This window comes from Panthera pardus, unplaced genomic scaffold, assembly GCF_024362965.1.
Source record: "Panthera pardus isolate Hobbes unplaced genomic scaffold, ASM2436296v1 HiC_scaffold_21, whole genome shotgun sequence".
Taxonomy (NCBI): Eukaryota; Metazoa; Chordata; class Mammalia; order Carnivora; family Felidae; genus Panthera; species Panthera pardus.
In genome coordinates this window covers 16,282,092-16,301,013 of record NW_026526777.1, presented here as the reverse complement: position 1 = coordinate 16,301,013, position 18,922 = coordinate 16,282,092, and the positions used below count along the sequence as shown (strand labels likewise).

Genomic DNA, 18,922 nt, shown 5'->3' with positions numbered 1-18,922 from the left:
TGTTCAAGCTGAAATCACGACAGTCAACTTATGCTGTATGTCTCTTTGGTGACAGTAAACTGGCTGCGTTCTAGGAGTCTGTTGATATGCTTTTCATCTCTGATCTCTTGATCCTTAGGAAGAGCTCAGAGGTGGCATTGATATCAGAACCTGAGACGATCTCCATAGCAGGTCCACTGCTATGGCAGAAGGAGCTTTGGGGCTTACAGGACTTTTAATTTGTCTTAAAGCTACATTTCACAGTAACACAATACTCTCTTAGTCCGCTAAAGGACATATCGGACACACTTTGATTCATTTCCTACTCCTTTTCTGACTATGGCTAATAAGGAACGACTCTAATTGAGCATAGCTCTTTGATCTCTTGTAGCATATTGCTTTGAAAGAGTTTATTATAGCTGTTAAAAAGAAGCCATAAAGATATAGATCCTAATAAAACATCTTATTTGGTTAAACATTAGGGCAGGGGTTTTTCAATAGCTGTTAATACTTGTTTTCCACATAAAGTTATTCTTGGATCTCAGATTTCACAGGACACAGCCAATTCCCTAAAAGAGAAATTATGAGTAGGGAGGCTATTTGACACTATCATTGTAATTGGGATAGGCAATGCCCAAGCTACAAATGTTGATAATGAATGTTTACACACAGGGCCCCAAAACATGGCCAATTTCAATTTTATTCAAACAAATAGTTTCAATAGGGTAGAATGAGGTAAAACGGAAAAGTGGTACAATGATTAAATGTGTTCAAGGTGTTCAAAATGGGTGCAAGCAGGAGGTATGTGTGAGGTATATGTGTTAGTGGCCAGATGTCTATTCCTGAATTGGATTTCTGTGAATAGATTATAGCCCTCAAGAAAGGGGTAGAAAAATTAATGTAGATGAGGAACTGTGATACTAGATGGCTTGAATAGAAATTCAGGAAAATATATTTTTTTTTAATCTGAAGCATATATGGATGAGCAACATGGTAAGAAAGTAATCAAGGTCAAGGACGTGGGATATGGACAGATGTGAAAGAAATAGGGCCCATGGAAACAGCTATATCATCTCCCTGGGAGATATTCTGCACTCTTATGACAGAGACAGAGGCTTTCAAGGATGGAAAACAAAAATGACATAAACTGCTGCCCATCTCACCTTCTCAACATGTTGGACATTCTTAATAGGTCATGTGTTCCTTAAAAGTAGCAGTTGAGGTTGTTTATAAATCAGATATGGATAGATCAAGTCATTTCTGAAATTAAAATATACAACCAGTATTCACATGACAACTCAATCATTTCTAGACCTGATTGATGACTCTAGAACACATCAATCTAGAATTCTAGACTGTGAATACCTTCATCAGTGCTCACTGTTTTAATAACTATCTTAAAAATGAGCATATTTCTTTCCATGCTCTACCTGTTATCCAAAATCTTTCTGGTGAATCAACCAAACTCAAACCCTGGTCATTTCTAAAGTTCCTTTTGGAAACTTTGTCAGTTTTATTCAATCAGATTATTTAAACTAAAATTAGTGTTTAGACTATTTATTTAGTCATTCTTTATTTTCTGGGTACTGACTGAGGGCCAGATACTGTGATGGGTACTGAGGGTGGAATGTTGAGCACAACAGCAATGCCCTTGCAATTATGAATCTTGCATTTTAGCAGGCTTGAGAGCCAGCGTGCCCTAGGGTCAAATGTTTACCTACTGTTTCCTAGTTCTGGGATGCTAGGGAGGCCACTTAATCTTTACCAGTTGCTTTTCTTAAAGCTTAATATATCCCCTCTTTGGATTCCAATAGCAATTTCATTATCTTGAAACATATTATTTTCAGACAAATAAATATGAGATGTATTTCAACAAAGATACACTTTTCCCTTGAATCATACATAAATATTCCAAAGAGCAGAACAGAGAGCATGTAGTTCTTTATGCAAGAAAACATACATATATGTACAATCAAAATTAAAATTAATATGTATTTAATAAATTAACAAATATAATGCTACAGCCTGACAGATTTTTTTGAAACCTTTATGATACTGACTATAGTACTTTTATGTCAATCCAAGAACTATTTCGTATCTACACATCCCTGTATATACTTTGAAAAAATACATGAATGTAATACTCTTGCTCCTTATTTGCCAAGGTAACTACCATATTTGGAAGCATCCCCAATTATATCCAAGGAAGAGGAAGGTTGTCATCATCAAAAGTAAGATTTTAATTCTAGATCTTAATTCCTCCCTTTGGGGCCAAAGTGCAGACACAGTGTGTAAAGTTACCCACCACTTGATATACAGGCAGCTCGTTAAGTTGCTCTTTAAAATTTGTATAACCATATACATTTATATATTACACTAAGTAACTAAAGAAAGGACCTATTCTTACTGGACCCACCTCACCATCCCTCCCTTCCTATTTCTGATGTCACTACAGCACTACTGTTTCACTTGAGAGACAGGGTATTGTCTAAAGACAGTTCCTTCTATATTTTTCCTTTCCTGATGCCTTCTGTTTACACTTGTTTTTGCCCAAATGTTATTGAGGTGACTATGTTTAATGTGCTCCACTCTCCCATGACCAAAGTACGTGGTAGAAGAAGGAACAATTTATGAAAACAATGTTCGAAAATACCATATCATCCTAACGTCTTTTTAAAAATCTCGTCACTAGAAATATAATTCCACTGACCCCTTGGTCAACATCTCTCAATGGAATTTCATCTGCCCAAGTGGACCTACAGTCCAGTGACTCTATCGCCATATGCCTAAGCACCTACTGTCTTAATAGACAATGCATCTCTGCAAAGTTTTTGTTACTATTTACACAGATAAGGTATTGCTCTGTGACAGTTAAGGTGTTATGCCCTAGACAGATTTTCCCCAGATGTACTGCATGAAATTGACATTTTCAAGTTTCTTCAGCAGGATATAAAGATTTCATATAAATGGAAATTTTCCATTTCCTAAGTGACATTCTAAATGCTATAACTGGCTTATACAGGTACCAGACAAGAATTTTCACATTCTAACTTAAGAAATAGGCAAGGAATCAATTGTAATAAAATGTCTATTTTTACTGATTATTTTCTGTTCATTAAAAAATCCTCCCTTGCTCAAATATGAAAATACCTAAATTTATAAATATCCTTCTATCTCCTTACTGTCCATATTTCCTAACCATCAGAACAATATAACAAAGAAATTAAATCAATCAGATGAGGCCTCTTCACTTCTCTCTTATATTGTACATAAAATACAAGAAATACAGCAGAGAAAAAAAGTTCTGGTAATGATTTGCTAGAAATCGATATGCTTTCATTTATAGTATTTAGCAGTCATTCCTAATTATCTTGCAAATCCTGCTGAAAGGAAATTTAACTCACAGAATTGGTAATATTAGCCTCCTTTCCATTTTATGGTATGGCTAACACACCAGTGAGTGTTTCACTTTCAATGATCCCCCTTCTTGGGGAAGCCCTCATACACAAGGACCCGGAGTCCTGTCCTTCCAGCCATAACTGACTGATACAAGAGCAGATGCCTGGCCCAAGGTAAGGCAATTATGTTCTTTTTTCTCAGATACTAGAATTTTGAAAAAAAAAAAAAAAAAAAGACAAAAACACTGAGGGTAATAAGATCTCAGGCTTATTAAAGGCAGCATAATAGAGGTTGTGTCTCTACATCTCTGTTCCTGATATGGAATGGGCTTCCTGACCACCTGAACGACATAACAGCTTGACCATTCAGTTCTTCCCAGCATCTTATGCCATAACTCCTGCCAGACATCCAAATTATATTTCACTCTAGTTGTTTAGCATAGTAAGAGTAAATTCTCCTTGTTAGTTACCAAAAAAGGAAATTTAGTCACAGTTTTTCAAGGATCAAAATGTTCCTTTTTTAAATCACTATTTGTTTTTCTTTAGAGCATTAATATTGCTCAAAGACATCTGTAGAAAGAGATAAACCTCTAAGAATGCCAAAGTACTGTTTTATAAGATCCCTTCGCCTCATCTGAATGTTTGTTTTAATAATACTCTCATAGTATAAACATAAGTGGAATTTTTCGAGTGTTTAAATCCAAAACATATTTTCCTGTAGATTCATTGAGTTTTGTTGTCATTAATTTAACAACACACTTTTTGGGAATTTCAAATCAAGGGCTTATGCCATTATTATGTTACACAATTTCCTGTTGTAATTATGTTCATAGGGCATGACTGAGCTGGAATTGCCCTCTCTTATCATGATTTCTGGAAATAATCAAAATATTTCTACTATAATAACAGTGATAACATGTAATAATATTATTTAAATTATTGATATGTGAAGCAAGAAAAACTCCTGTCTCCAGATCCCTAAGCTTAAACTTTTAATTTTTTATGTTGCTGATTCTTTCTCTTCCTCTTTTTCTCCTTCTCTCTCAGCCTGGCTCTTTAAAATCTGCACCATTTTTCAAGAGAAAGAAAGTAATTTCATCATTGGCCAACGAGATCTCTCTCTCTCTCTCTCCCTTCTCTGTGAGGGTGTCTCTTTCAGAGTCCTTTGGAGGCTTATCTCATGCACTAAATCTACAGACAACTTGTATTATAGCATCTCTTACAATGCCTCGTTGTGGGATTTCATTCACTGAATTTTTAAAATAATTGTGGATTATTCAAGTGCGGAATGATCATTGTAAAACATCTAAAAAGTAGAGAGCTAGGGGCGCCTGAGTGGCTCAGTCGGTTAAACGGTCGACTTTGGCTGAGGCCGTGATCTCACTGTTCAGGAGTTCAAGCCCCACATCAGGCTCTATGCTGACAGGCCTGGGGCCTCCTTTGGATTCTGTGTCTCCCTCTCTCTCTATCCCTCCCACTTTGCTCCATCTCTTTCTCTTTCAAAATTAATAAATACATTAGAAATATTTACCGGGGCACCTGGGTGGCTCAGTTGGTTTAGCATCCGACTTTGGCTCGGGTCATGATCTCAAGGTCTGTGGGTTCAAGCCCTGCCTGGAGCCTGCTTTAAATTCTGTGTCTCCCTCTCTCTCTGCCCCTCCCCTGCTCATGCTCTGTCTCTCTCAAAAGTGAATAAATGTTAAAAAATTATTTTAAAAAATATTTAAAAAAATAAAAAGCAGAGAGCTAAAATAAATAAGTGGATAAAGTCTAAATAAATCAGAGAGAATATAATGAAAATCATACATGATTCTCCCACCAGAGACAAAAACTAATAATATTTTTGTGAACTTCTATTCATGGTAACTCAGGATGGTTCTTTATGAAGTCTGGCTGTGGTTCAGATGTCCACCAAGCTTTACCTCCACTTTCTTTAGCAAGAGAATTTCCACCTGCTAGCTAATAGCCACATTAGTGACTAAGGACTAAAGACTTCATTAGTCCACATTAGTGGACTAAGCCTAAGGACTTCATTTTGCATGTTCTTTGTAGCTCCGTGGGGTCATGTGGCTCAATTATAGCCAATGAGATGGGAGCAGATGTGCTTCTTCTTGGTCACACTTCTGGAAAGGAATGAGTACATCCTCCCCTGTCCTTTTCCCCTCTTCCCTCTGTCTAGGTGTCAGCGAGAACTGGTTCCTTGATCCTCAAAATGGAAGCTTCATGTAGAAGAAAGAAAAACTGCTCCAAAAGCTCTGAATTGCCTCCTTCCGAAATATTTATTTGAGAAGGAGGAAAAAGGTCTGTCTTAAGCTGCTAGATCTAAGATCCCTATGTTATTAAACTTCAGACTATGTTCAATCCAAGGCAGACATCTGTACCGGAAGCGGTGTGCTGCTCTTCCACACCCTAGAGTAGACGGTACTGGCTTAGCAGTGGATCAGGACACGGATTGTTGAGCCCTGGAAGTTGGTTGTGATAAGGTGGAAAGCAGACTGTATGCCAACAAAGCAAATAGTTCTTTATATGGATAAAAGGAAACCTTATACTAAGTTGCTGGAGAGAGGGTAAAACTGAGCACAGGACCAATAAACGACAGACTTTGGGTTTAAGAACTGTATTTAGGGAGAAATGGGGAAATATTGGCCAAAGGGTACAAACCTCCAATTATAAGATGAAGAAGCTCTGGAGACCTAGTATACGGTTTGGTGATGATAATTAACGGGACAGTGTTGTATACTTGAAAGTCACTAGTAGAGTCGATCGGAAATAGAAATGGTAAACATGGAATGAGGGAGTGTTAACTAATACTATGGAATCATTTTGCAATATATAAGTGTGTCAAATCAACAGAAATACAGCTTAAACCTACTCAATGCTTTATGTCAATTATATCTCAATGAGGCTGGAAGACAGAAAAAAAAAAAAAAAAAAGGAGACGCCTGGACAAGCATCTTGTTCTGCAAGGCTATTACTCCAATAAACCCACTTTTAAAACAGAATAAAAATACAATTCAGTAACATCACAGGTCGAACAACACCCAACTATAAATTACCTAATGACAATTACAGCATTAACACTGTAATTAGTGTAATTAAAAATTAACACTAAAGAGAAAAAAAAAAAAAACATCTAGACACAATTTGCACTGATGGCTCCTTTCACATGGAACTGACGGGAAAGCAAATTGAATACACCTACCAAGTTGTGGAGGGCTTTTTATTACCAGGGAAAGCACAACCTGGTTTAAAATGTCTGTAATTGTTTGACTCCTAGAGCAACTCCTGTGCCCCCAAACTGTGCAAACTGTGCAGCCCTCAAGGAGGGCACATTTTCCAATGCACGCTTCAAACGTGGCTATAAAGGAAAATGGACAAAGGGACCAGAGAAGTAAATGGGCAAAGGAGTTTCTCTGGAGACCAGAACAAGAACTAACCAAGCACATTTTGCAATGCTAATACTTGCTCAGCAGGATTTGATTATTGCTATGGGCAAGTGCCTGCTCTGTGTTCTCTTTATTCACTTTTCTGAATGAGATTTTTAATTGAAGTTATCTTGTTCTTTGTCCATTATTGTTTAATGTGCAGAGAGAAGGAGAAGATAACTTATCTATTGGTTTGTAGGTCACCAAAACACCAAGAACCACGTACTGACTTAGTGGAAAGAACCAACAAAGAGGTTGGCATTTTAGAAGTATAAGTGGATAAGGCTTGAACTGTTATCCAGGGAGGAGATTGTGTGGGTTCTAGGTGTGGTAAGAGGAAAACAGATGGCTATTAAGGTAGTCACAGGGGTGGGTTAAGGTCCAGACTGCTAGTTGTTCCCTGATATACATCCTTTCCTTCTTTAGAAATGGAACTCCTGAGTTTTAGCTGGGTATATAACCACACCAACAGAGTTCTCACTTCTAGATTCCCTTGCAGCTTTGTGTGGACATGTGACAAAGTTCTAACCAAGCTGGTATAAGCTGAAGTGATGCCACTTCCTGGTTAAACCTCTAAAATCTATTCTGGGCTTACCCATTTTTCCCTGAGATCTGAGAGATGGTGTGGATCATACCGGTCACTGGAAAGTCTGAGACAGAAGTCTTAAGTTGAATACAGCAAAGCAGCCGATCAGCTCCAGGGCCCTTACCTTGGAAGTGAGACATGAAAGAGAAACATCATTTAAGCTACTTTTTCTTCCTTGCAGCATATCAACCTACAATCAAACACTATGGTCTTTTCTAAGTTTTCATCATCAATCATGTTCCAAACCAACACGCACAAAGAAGGATTGAAGAATCCTAATGAGGATTCTTCCTCATTAGAAGGTAGGGGAGGAGAAAGGATTGGAATATTTACAGATTCTTGGTTTTGTTTTTGTCACATACACAGTTAACATGTGGTTTTGTGCTAATTTTGTTTTTTACTCACAGTTCCCCAAGTTACTGGAAAAATACTTTTAGCACCTTTATTCTGCATGACAAATTACTGCAGAATAGTGGCAGTCACTGAATAGAAGTTGACTTTTGTGGAAACGTCACTGAAGCAGTGAGAAGTTGTCTGCACAGATCACTGGTTGGTAGATCATGGGGTCTCTGGGCCAAAGGACAAATAGCATGGGAGAGGCAGGAAATGTTTTAACTGTCTTAATGTAGGCAGTCAAGCTTGCTATTTCCTGAAGTGATGCACAGCAATGAACAATCTTTTTTCTCTTTTTGTATCAACCTTAAACTTAATAAAATTTCTTCCAAAGCTGATTTTCCTAAAGTCTTAATGTTCTACGTTATGAGTTTTCATTGTTCTTCTTCTCTGGTTCCATGGTATTTTAGTGGAAATTCGGGAGTTACTAATCTGTCTCTGCTGCTAAAGTATAAGATGCACTGAGGAGAAAATTTTTGTCTGTCTTGTTTTTAGCATCATCTCCAATCATAGAAACTGGCCCAGAGTAAGTCTTCAGTAAATATTTGCCTACTGAATAAATGAAATCAATCAATCAATCAATCAATCAATCCATTAATTTAGGAATCATTAACAAGTTGCCATTTTATGATAGATGTCCCTTCTTAATATTTTTCTCTTGAGTTGACATCCACATATACTGTAAACAAAGTCAGATGAGTAATATGAATTAGCCAGAAAATTGGGGTGTGAAAAGAGAGTAATTCCACAATCATAAAAAATAAAGGCAGAGTCTGATGTGAAACATTTAGGAAAAAAAAGAAAAAAAAAAAAACTTTGGCCAAATGTAGTATACAGTTACTCATCACTATGTTTTCCTTTACTGATTTCCACTAAGCATTTTTGAATGCATATTAGATAAGAATGTTCTCAACCTTACAAAAAGCCCATAATTTTACAGATCTCAGATTTGGTATATTAGTTTCTTTCTTTTCTTCTGCTGTAGTGAAAGTTAATGAACATAAACTCAAAACTACCTCACAATGGTCCACAATGAATGCAGACATAATAGCCCAATGTTAAGCACTTTGTGACCAAACTTGGTCTCCATCTGTCCTGTTTTAAGTCATTTCTACAGCCAAAAATATGAATGAACCAATAGCCCTTCTAAGAATGCTCTCTAGATTAACGGATGTTGGCTTTATCAGATGGATAAGAGAAAGTAAATTTCAAGCTAATGGGTAGTCAAAGAAATATTTTCCCTTCCACTGTTCCTTAGGAACAACATTTAAAATATCAGGGAGAATGGCATCCGAAAGCTCAGGTCATAACATCTATAACCAGAGAAAGGAAGTAGTGGAGATATTATTCCTTAATGATGATCTCGTTAATTAAAATCTTCATACATATCCAGATCGAGCCATCCATGCGTAAGGCACTGTGATAATGCACCCTTCTAATCCACGCTAAAGTTTGTAACAGGTCCTCTGTCTACATTAATCATAACCTTTTGTTTTTAATTTCTCAAAACTTTTTAGCATTTCTTCACCAACTGTCTCTACCCAAATATTAAAAAATTTACTAAACTATACAAGTTCAAAGACAAACTAATTCACATGTAGTATTTTTAAAGATGAAAAATATTAAGCCTTGGATTAAATTGAAGAATTTAGAATTTGGGATTTATGATTGCCTAGACTTGGGATCTAGAATGTCTCATTTAACTTCACGGTAGCCAATAAGTCCTAGTTTTATATAGACCAAAGTGACCTTTCAAGCATCACATTGATGTAAGTAGAAAAATGCTCTTGAGCTACAGTATTTTCTGGATAATGTTTGGTGTATTCCTGTGGACAGCTCTCAGTGGTGTCTGCAGGTTTTCACTCAGCACCAACCCCAGGACAAATCGCTGTGTTAGCTGACTTTGTTTCAGACACCCCAGCAACCTCTCTCTTTGCCCTGTTCTCATTTCGCCTTTAGCCTTAGGCCCTCAGTATGTGCAGTTTGTCTATCAAAACCTGCTCTCCAGAAATGATCAGAAGCACATTCACACTAAAGAATATTCGACACATAGCAGTTTCAAATGTGAGCTATTTCAGGTCGTTCTGAATTTAAATGCACAAAAGTCAAAAACATCAAGTTTGTACTGAAATGCCTACAATATAATTTCAGTTTTCAGCAAATGTTATCCTTGCCCTTCCAGGCCTCTTGCCCCTGCCTGCCCCTCCTCTCACTGGTGGGAGGGTCAAGTGTCTGGGTTTGTGTTTGAAGAGTATGAGGGTGTGGCATGTCCATACATGCATGTGTCTGTGTCTGTGTATGTTAGGGACGTGTGTGCATGTCTGTATGTCTGTTGGTGCAGGGTGTGGGATATGAGGGTGTGTGTGTGTTTAAAGTTACCGTGAACTTGAGGGGAGGGCTTCTTAGACACTTGCAATCACACCATGTACATCCACCACCTTTGTATCTCATGGTTTGTTTTAATTTTTTTTAAGTTTACTTATTTATTTTGAGAAAGAGGGAGAGGGAGAGAGAGAGTGTGCGAGCATGCGGGGGAGGGGCACAGGGAGGGACACAGAGAATCCCAAGCAGGCTCCACGCCCAGCACAGAGCTGGACGTGGGGCTTGATCTCACAAACCATGAGATCCGGACCTGAGCCAAAATCAAGAGTCAGATGCGTAACTGACTGAGCCACCCAGGCGCCCCACCACTTTTGTATTTCAAAGCTTCTTCAGTCTTCATATACATCCTGAAAAACAGTAAGAAAATATTTGGCTAATATTCCACATTAGGAAAGATATTGAAAAGTGATGATGCATAAATGCTTCTAATTCTTTTTTTTTTTTTAAGTTTTTAATTTTGAGAAAGAGAGACAGAGAGAGAGAGAGCATGCATGCACATGCAAGCAAGGGAGGGGCAGAAAGAGAGAGAGTGAGAGAGATGGGGAGAGAATCCCAAGCAGGCTCTGCAGAAGCAGACACAGGGCTCAGTCGTGGCCTGCACCTAGATCAGGGGTCAGATGTTTAACCGACCGAGCCACCCAGGCACCCCTAAATGCTTGTAATTCTTAAAGGGAATAATTTTTAAATTCTTCGGGCTCCTTCGTTTCATGTCATCAGGTCTACATCTTGTGTGAAACGGAACAAAAGCAAAAACAGCTTTATTACCTAACATTTCCATTGTAATTTAAATTCACTTCTTTCAGTAACAAATTCTTGGGATTAGTAACTTCCTCCGGACATTTCAAGAGAAAATGTTTGCCCCCACATCTCCACTGCCCTGTTTGAACCTTGCAGTTGCTGTGCCACGTTGAGCCCTCTACGGGACACCGTCCCTCCAACCTAGACCTCCTTCTCCGAGTGCCCTCGTGAACAGGTCACCAAGCGATGTCTGTCTGGTGTGTGTGTTCGGGAAGCTTTATCAGCACAAGCAGCCGCAGAAATGCTGATAGACCTGTCAGAGAGGAGGGGACTGTCACAGAAAATGTAAGGAGGTCCGTGAGGGACTGGCAGCTCTGTGGGCTCAGCATTCACCTCAGAAAAGAAGAAGGGGCTCGATCTGCAGACATGTTTATGATTTTCTCATTAGGTGTCGCAGGCAACCCAAGCTCTTCCAGAATATAGGAACATATTGAGAAGTAGGTGTTCAAATTATAACCAGTAACAGCTGAGATAGAATATAAAGAGAGATGGGCGCCTGGGTGGCTCAGCCAGTTAAGTGTCAGACTTCCACTCAGATCCTGATCTCAAGGTTCCTGGGCTTGAGCCCTATATTGTGTTCTTTGCTGACAGCTCAAAGCCTGAAGCCTGCTTTGGATTCTGTCTCCCTCTCTCTCCCTGTCCCTCCCCCGCTCACATTCTGTCTCTCTCTCTCAAAAATAAGTAATAAACGTTAAAAAAATTTTTTTTCAAGGAAAAGAAAATAAAAAGATGGCAGAGCAAAAGTTACACAGTAGAAAGAGTTTCAGATTAAAACTACGCTGGATTTAAATCTGGGATCTTCCATTTACAGGATGAATGACCTTATGCAAATGATCTAACTTCTATTAGGCTCAGTTTCCTTATCTGGAAAATGGGCATAAACATTTACTTTATGCAGCTCTTGGAAAGGACACATGAGGTAATATTTTTAAGGAACTAACTCAGGTACCTATATTTTTAGGCTTTCTTTTTTTGTTAAATGTTTATTTATTTGTTTTGAGAGAGACAGAGGGCAAACAGTGTAGGGGCAGAGAGAGAGAGGGAGAGAGAGAATCCCAAGCGGCCTCCATGCTCAGCATGAGCCCAACGTGCGGCTTTATCTCACAACTGTGAGATCATGACCTGAGCCAAAATCAAGAGTCAGATACTTAACCAAGTGAACCACCCAGGCACCCCTACAGGTTTTCAATAAATGATTGAAAATTATTTATTACTGGACAACAACCACAAGTCCGCAGCAAACACTCAGCTTAGTTCTCTGTTATCATTGCGGTCATTAGCTTTTCTCATCTGTGTTATTGGGTTTTTGTCTGTTTCTTAAGTTCTGTGGCTTATTCATGTTTGTATTCCCAGGTGCTACTGTACTATCCTGAATATGATAATAAAAATAACAAATAAACTTTACTGGATATAATTTGCCAGGCCCTCTTCTAAGTACTTTAACTTTTTAAATTCTCATGAGAATCCTACTAGGTAGTTACTACAGTTATCCTCATTTTGATGATGAGACATTACCTAAGTTGTCCATTATCACGGAGCCAAATAAATTTCAAAGCCTGGATTCCAAACATGGACATCTGGGGCTAGACCCTGGCTTTAGACCAGCAGGCGATTACACTGGCGAGGAAAGGAAATCCAAATAAGGTGGAGGGTGCCACCCAGTGATAAAGCCTTTGAATAGCAGTGAATTAACCAGAAGTCTGAGGAGATGGGAGCAAGTTATACCAGAAATCCAGGCAAGAAGGCTCCAGAGAGAGTGGTGCCTGAGGTTGAACAGTATTTGATGACACTAACAAACTGAGCCTGAGATGGGAGTTGTAAATTTGGAAGGAATATTTGATTTATTGCATTTGTTTACTTGGCATCTATACCTAGACCGCTGATTAAAAATGCTTTGAAAATAGGTACTGTCACCATGAACCAAAATACATTTAAAAGAGCTGACAAATAGATGTTCCAGGTATCAGTGAACTGCCACCATGCAATGCCTCATTTATTTCTGTGGCTGCAGGAAGCATATTAAGTAACAGTAGATCTCGTTTTCTGATCGAAAGATTCATTAAAGCCACTTGGCATTAGACTCCGGGAGGTACTTAATATGTATTGATTAATAATTAATGAATAGAAGTGTGAGTGGGTCAATGGGAATGAGGCTATCGGACAGTGGTGTAAAAGCGATTAGACACTAAAATCCGGAGTCACTGCTGTGACCAGGGAAGTGTTTAACTGTTCTCTAGTGAGGGAGTTGTTTTCTGCTCAGGTACTGTCAGCAAGTTATTCAGTCAGCCTCAAAGCCAGAAGCTCATAAAACACGTCTCGGCACCATGGTCTTTCTGGAATGGCTTCAATATGAATTGGGAGCGGGAGCAAGGCAGAGAACTGTAGCATCAGAAACCAAAGCAGCCCTTCCCTGATACTATGGAAGTCACGGCAGGCATTTAAGAAAATGCGCCCTCTGGAGAAATACAGTGAAATGGAGAAAATAAGATTTAGCTGTTAACAGTAACATGGACCTTGTTACACATAAACATCTGTTGCCTCTCAGAGAGCTTTGCCCGGGTCAGTTAGTCCTCATGTTGACATTAGCATTCTTAGGAATATATTGAGCACCTACCTGTATCTGACACATCAGGTGTCTTCCCCGAAACGTTCTCATTTTATCATGACAGATATCCTGCCATACAATTATCCTAGATGAAGAAACCAAAGTTCAGAGAATGCAACTAGTCTAACTAAGGTCACCCAGCCCAGAGTACGAAAATCAGGATTGGGAAGTCCCAAAGACTCTGACTGAATAGGCATTCATCGTACAGGTACTTGGTAAATGCAAAAGGCAAAATATAAGGGAAAAACTTGAAGGACGATAAAGGGAAAGACAAAGAAGGAAAGGGAGGCTGGGATAGTATCACTGATTGTTTGCTGATAAGCTGAGCACAGTAGTAGAATACAGGGAATCCAGAGAAATGTGTATCTAACCTGTCCAGAAATCTCCTTCACTGAAACATCTAAGACTTCCAGTAAGGCTTTAGAAAAACCTGGACTGCCATCCAAGGATAAATTCTCTAAGGAGAGTCTGAACTACTGATTTAAAAAAAAAAAAAAAAAAAAAAAAAAAAAGATTGGAATCTCAGCAATAATGATACAAATTCAACATTTGCACTAATTACCTACCTACCTAAATAAATAACTACATAAATAAGGAAAAGAAACTAGAGCCCATAATACTTCTATAAAATAAATTTGGGGTTGGGCATATATTTAATCCAACCTGGGAAGTTCACTTCTGTGAATCTGTCCAAAGACATGCTCTTTAAAACTAAGACATCTTTCCTTAAATTAAAGTGTTTGGCATAATTTATTTATAATAGTCTGTGAAGATTACACTTAAAAGGAAAGTGTTTATAATTAACATTGCCAGATAATACATGGAGCATCCAGTTAAATTTGAATTCCAGATAAGCAACAATTTTTTCAGTAAAACTATTTCCCTTGCAATATTTTAGACATACTTACACACACACACACAAATTCAGTCCATCTGAAATTCAAACTTAATAGAGCATCTTATATGTTTTATTTGCTAAAGGTGATAGTCTTAATTATGATATAATGTTAAGTTGAAAGGAAGCAGGATACAAAATTTTATATACAGATGGATTTGAGATAGGTTTAAAAAAATTCATCATTTGGTATTCTTACACTGTTTACCTTTTAAAAATTTTTTCTTACTTCCATTTATGCTTTAATTAATGTTTTACTATTTAAACTTAATGAAAATTTCTTCTTGAGAAGAAGTCCAAACCCACCGGTATTTTGAAGGTTATACTTACAGAGTGGAAGACCCCTCTCCATGGGACGGTTAACTCACTGAATAGGATCTTTACTGCTTTTTAGTAGTTTGTTAAATATACAATGAATGAATTTGTGTGTGTGTGCATGTGTGCGTGTGCGCGCGTGTGTGTGTGTGTGTGTGTGTGTGTGTGTCTGCGTGTGTGAAAGAGAGAGAGACATGTATATGCAGGCATTTATATGTCTCTGCGCATATGTGTGTGTTTGTGTATGTATGTAGACAGAGAGAAAACAGATTATGCTATAGTAATTCTAAATATAATCACCTTTTGTCAGTCCTATCTTGATCTCTAGATACTTCAGTTATGGGCATGGAAAGTAGCATTTCTCAACTCAACTCCAATCATTGAAAGAAAAGGAAACTCCTAGTGTGATTTTAGGCCAGGTTCTCTACATGCAACAGGAGGGAATATAACAATGTAACAAACAAAAAATAACAGCAACAGAAACTGCCTTTCAGTTGATCTCTGGGAAACAAGCATGCTAATTTGTAGTCTCTCCACATGCACACCCGCCTCATTATAACCCACTCTCCACACTGCAGTGGCCAAAATGTAAACCTCTGCTTAAAATCCTTCCAACAATTCCATCACTCTCTGCATACAGACCTCTTCTTATCACAGCCTATAATTAGGGTGACTCAGGGACCCAGTGGCCACCTGTTGTTTCAGTGTAATCATTGGTAGTGCTTCCCTTTTAATCTCAAACCCGATCCAGTTTGACAATAAACTACATAGTTACCCTTCCCTGTTCTGGCTCTTCTCTTTTCCCACCCTCTTCACTCTGAGGCCATCACATACTGGTGTCCCATTCTCCTTTGTAACTCAGAACCTCTTCAAAGGTCTCTCTGCTGCTCTGAAATACTCTCCTGCCCCCTACTGCTGCCTCCTCCCTGCCCCGCCCTGCTAATGCCTCCTTACGATCCAGCATTCATATTTTAGTTCAAATATCACCTTCTTTCCAGACAATCTATTCTTTTTCCCCTAGACTAGGCATAGTTCTCCTATTACTTATTCTCATAGCACCATACACCTCTCCATTCATCACAGAGTGATAAGACATCTATTTGCAAGATTATTTGATTAGTGACAACATTTTCTATCTTACTGTACATTCCATGGGTATAGGGACAGGTTGGTTTCTTATTGCTCGTTTCTTTTGTTTTGTTCAAGTCATTGTATCCAGTCCCCATAATTGTGCCTAGTATGGTATTGGGGCTTGATGATTATTTATTGGACTAATGACTGAAGGTGCTGCACAACCTTTTGAAGAAAGAGCACACACGACCTCACCTATCTCAGTATGCCACTTCAAGGTGACGCATCATATTCATCATCAAAGGGCTCATCATGTTGGTTTGACTCTTTGTGAGGTTATCAGCCAATCGTACTCATTTCCTACATCTGTTATTTCAAACACGTGTGTGAAAACAGATTAAAATTATCATTTTTTTGTTCAATAACTAGAATACATTTACAAGGCAATTAGCAAACTCATTCTGCCTTTTGTGAACATCTTATTCCCCCCAATTCATGTTAGCTTGTTGGAGAATAGAACCTTCACATACTGCTCTCTTTACTAAAGCACTTATATCTTAGTTCTACAGGTAAATATATAGTTAATGTTTAATAATTATCCCAGTCCTTATGTTTCTGTGTCTCCTGATGCTTTTGCCAACTAGTTTGGTTTTAAATAGTGTCTGGTGGTCTTTGATTTTTCTCTCTTTATGTTCTATTTTTACGGAAAGATCCTGGAAGATTCAAACTTTGCTGCAGTCACCAGCTTCTCAGATACCCTATATGTTTAAATTCTGTTGCATGTCCAGTGCCCAGCTCCCCATGTATCCAATGTTACATACTAATGAACTAATCAATGAAATGAGCTAATCAATGAACTAATCAATGAAAACTTTAAAACATAATAATAATAATAATAATAATATTCTTATATATATATATTATATAGTATACATGTGTTAAGTGCTTACCATGTGATAGACAGTCTTCTAAGTGCCTTCCATGTATTAACTCAGGTCTATATCAAGAGGACCATAAAAATGCAAAATGTAACAGCGTTTCTAAAGCAATTAGCTTGGAACAAAGAAAAGTCATTATGAAAACACAGATACTGTGCTTTGGGGGAAGAATGCCAAGTCCTTGGTTCAGAGGGAGAGAAATAAGGCAAGTGAATGATTTTAAGTACATTTTACACTTCGGGTTCATGCTAGGTTTCAGGATGGTTAATGTTTGGCCTCTAACATCAATATTCTTTAATAGACACTTAGGACATGGGTATTAGATGATGCCAATAAACAGATACTTCCCTGATGCCACTGTCTTTGGAATAAAGCTCCCATAACTAAAATTCCTGCCAAGTAGATTAAAAAGCATTGTATGAGATACTCCAACTCCTTCTGATACAGACCCAAGATTGGACCAAAGTCTTTCTTCACTAGAAAATAAGAAATCTCCTCAACAACTTTACAGCGCTCACTTTAAATGTGAGAATTCTTCACCTCAATGAGAGGAAGATGTCATCTATATGCTCCTGAAAAAAGAATCCTGACCATGATATGAACAGAATAAACTTGACTGAAAGTCTATCTATATACAACATTATGAAGTACTGAATGATTTTATTTGTGACAAATTTTTAAAAGATATAATATTTATACACTCAAATAACTTGCCTTTTCATATAGTCTTCTTAGCTTTGCTTAGCTACTAGTGAACACCCAAATTTTACTAACTCAACCACCTTTTCCATCTTGATGAGAGCCTCAGAAACTATTCACTTTGAGGTTTTGGTCTGATAAGTTTTACTCAAAAACATAACTGCTTTTAATTGGTTTGGTGCTGTTAGAGAGATGTAAAAAGTGAAATCAGCATTAGGTATTGATCTCACAGTTAATTAACTTTTATCTTGAAGTTAGTATCTCCCTAATTAATGATGTGCATGTTAATAAAGAAAGATGTTCTCTGTAACAGATGTGTATTTGATTCTCCTACATTTTCACTCTGAGGGAAGAACCTACTAAATGTTAAATTCCTTTCTTTTGGTTTCAAAATCACCCCTAATCTCATTACTCATTTCACTCCTATAAGTGAACATATTTGTTCTTCACTTAAGTCTCTATATATTCTGTAAGCTATATATCACAATACGTAGAGATTCATGGTTCTTTCGATCTTTCTTTATGTAACATATCCTTTATTCTTCTAAGGGGAATCTGGATCTCTACCCCATTTTTCTGAAACTTAATTGTAATTCATAAAAACATATTAAAGTTTACTTTTTTCTATAACCTCAAGATCTTAAGTTATCAATGTTTCAAATATGTTACTCATAGATTTAATTTAAAATTAAAAAAAATATTTATTTCTTTATTTTCAGAGAGTGAGAGACAGAGAGAGAGAGAGAGAGCAAGCAGGGGAGGGGCAGAGAGAGAGGGAGACAGAGAATCCCAAGCAGGCTTCGTGCTGTCAGAGCAAAGCCTGATGCAGGGCTTGATCCCACAAACCATGAGATCTGAGACGAAATCAAGAGTAGGTCACTTGACCAACTAAGCCACCCAGGCACCCTTTTTATTTAAATTTTGATGAGAAAATAATCACTGATTTTTAATAAATATATTATTTATGAAAAAAAACAACTATCTGTGTTTCTAAGACATGCACCAAAACATATATATTGAATATCCCACTAATTTTAAGTAGTGACTCATGGAAGATTGTGTTATTCATTGCTTTTGTTGGCAAAGAAAGAGATCAAGGTTCTTTAGAGATACTTGTTCATGTCTCGCTGTAGCCTAGCTTTTGAGTTGCACATATTATGAAACACTTAATTCAGCCTCAAGATATGAAATCTTGTTACACTTGGGTTTCTTTAATAATAAAGCTCATTGAAAGTTGTGGATAATAGGTATATTCACAGTGTTGATGGTCTTGGAGGCTACTCCATAGCTATATATCAAATTACAATAATACCTGAATGGGTTCTGAATCAGCACAATTAAAATTAGTCAGAGAGCAGAGTACCTATTGGTTTATATAGCATTATATATACCACACAGGAATCATGATATGAATTTTTATATTGTCATTTGGTGGTTT

At 37.7% G+C, this 18,922-nt stretch overlaps 1 long non-coding RNA gene across 1 annotated transcript; it reads left to right on the top strand.

Moving 5' to 3' along the window:
* The first annotated feature begins 7,363 nt into the window (after positions 1–7,363).
* On the top strand, positions 7,364–16,975 carry LOC109276566 (uncharacterized). The gene is made up of 3 exons (XR_008424758.1): positions 7,364–7,937; positions 15,983–16,161; positions 16,843–16,975. It is a non-coding gene; the product is annotated as an uncharacterized LOC109276566 (long non-coding RNA).
* Positions 16,976–18,922: the final 1,947 nt, after the last annotated feature.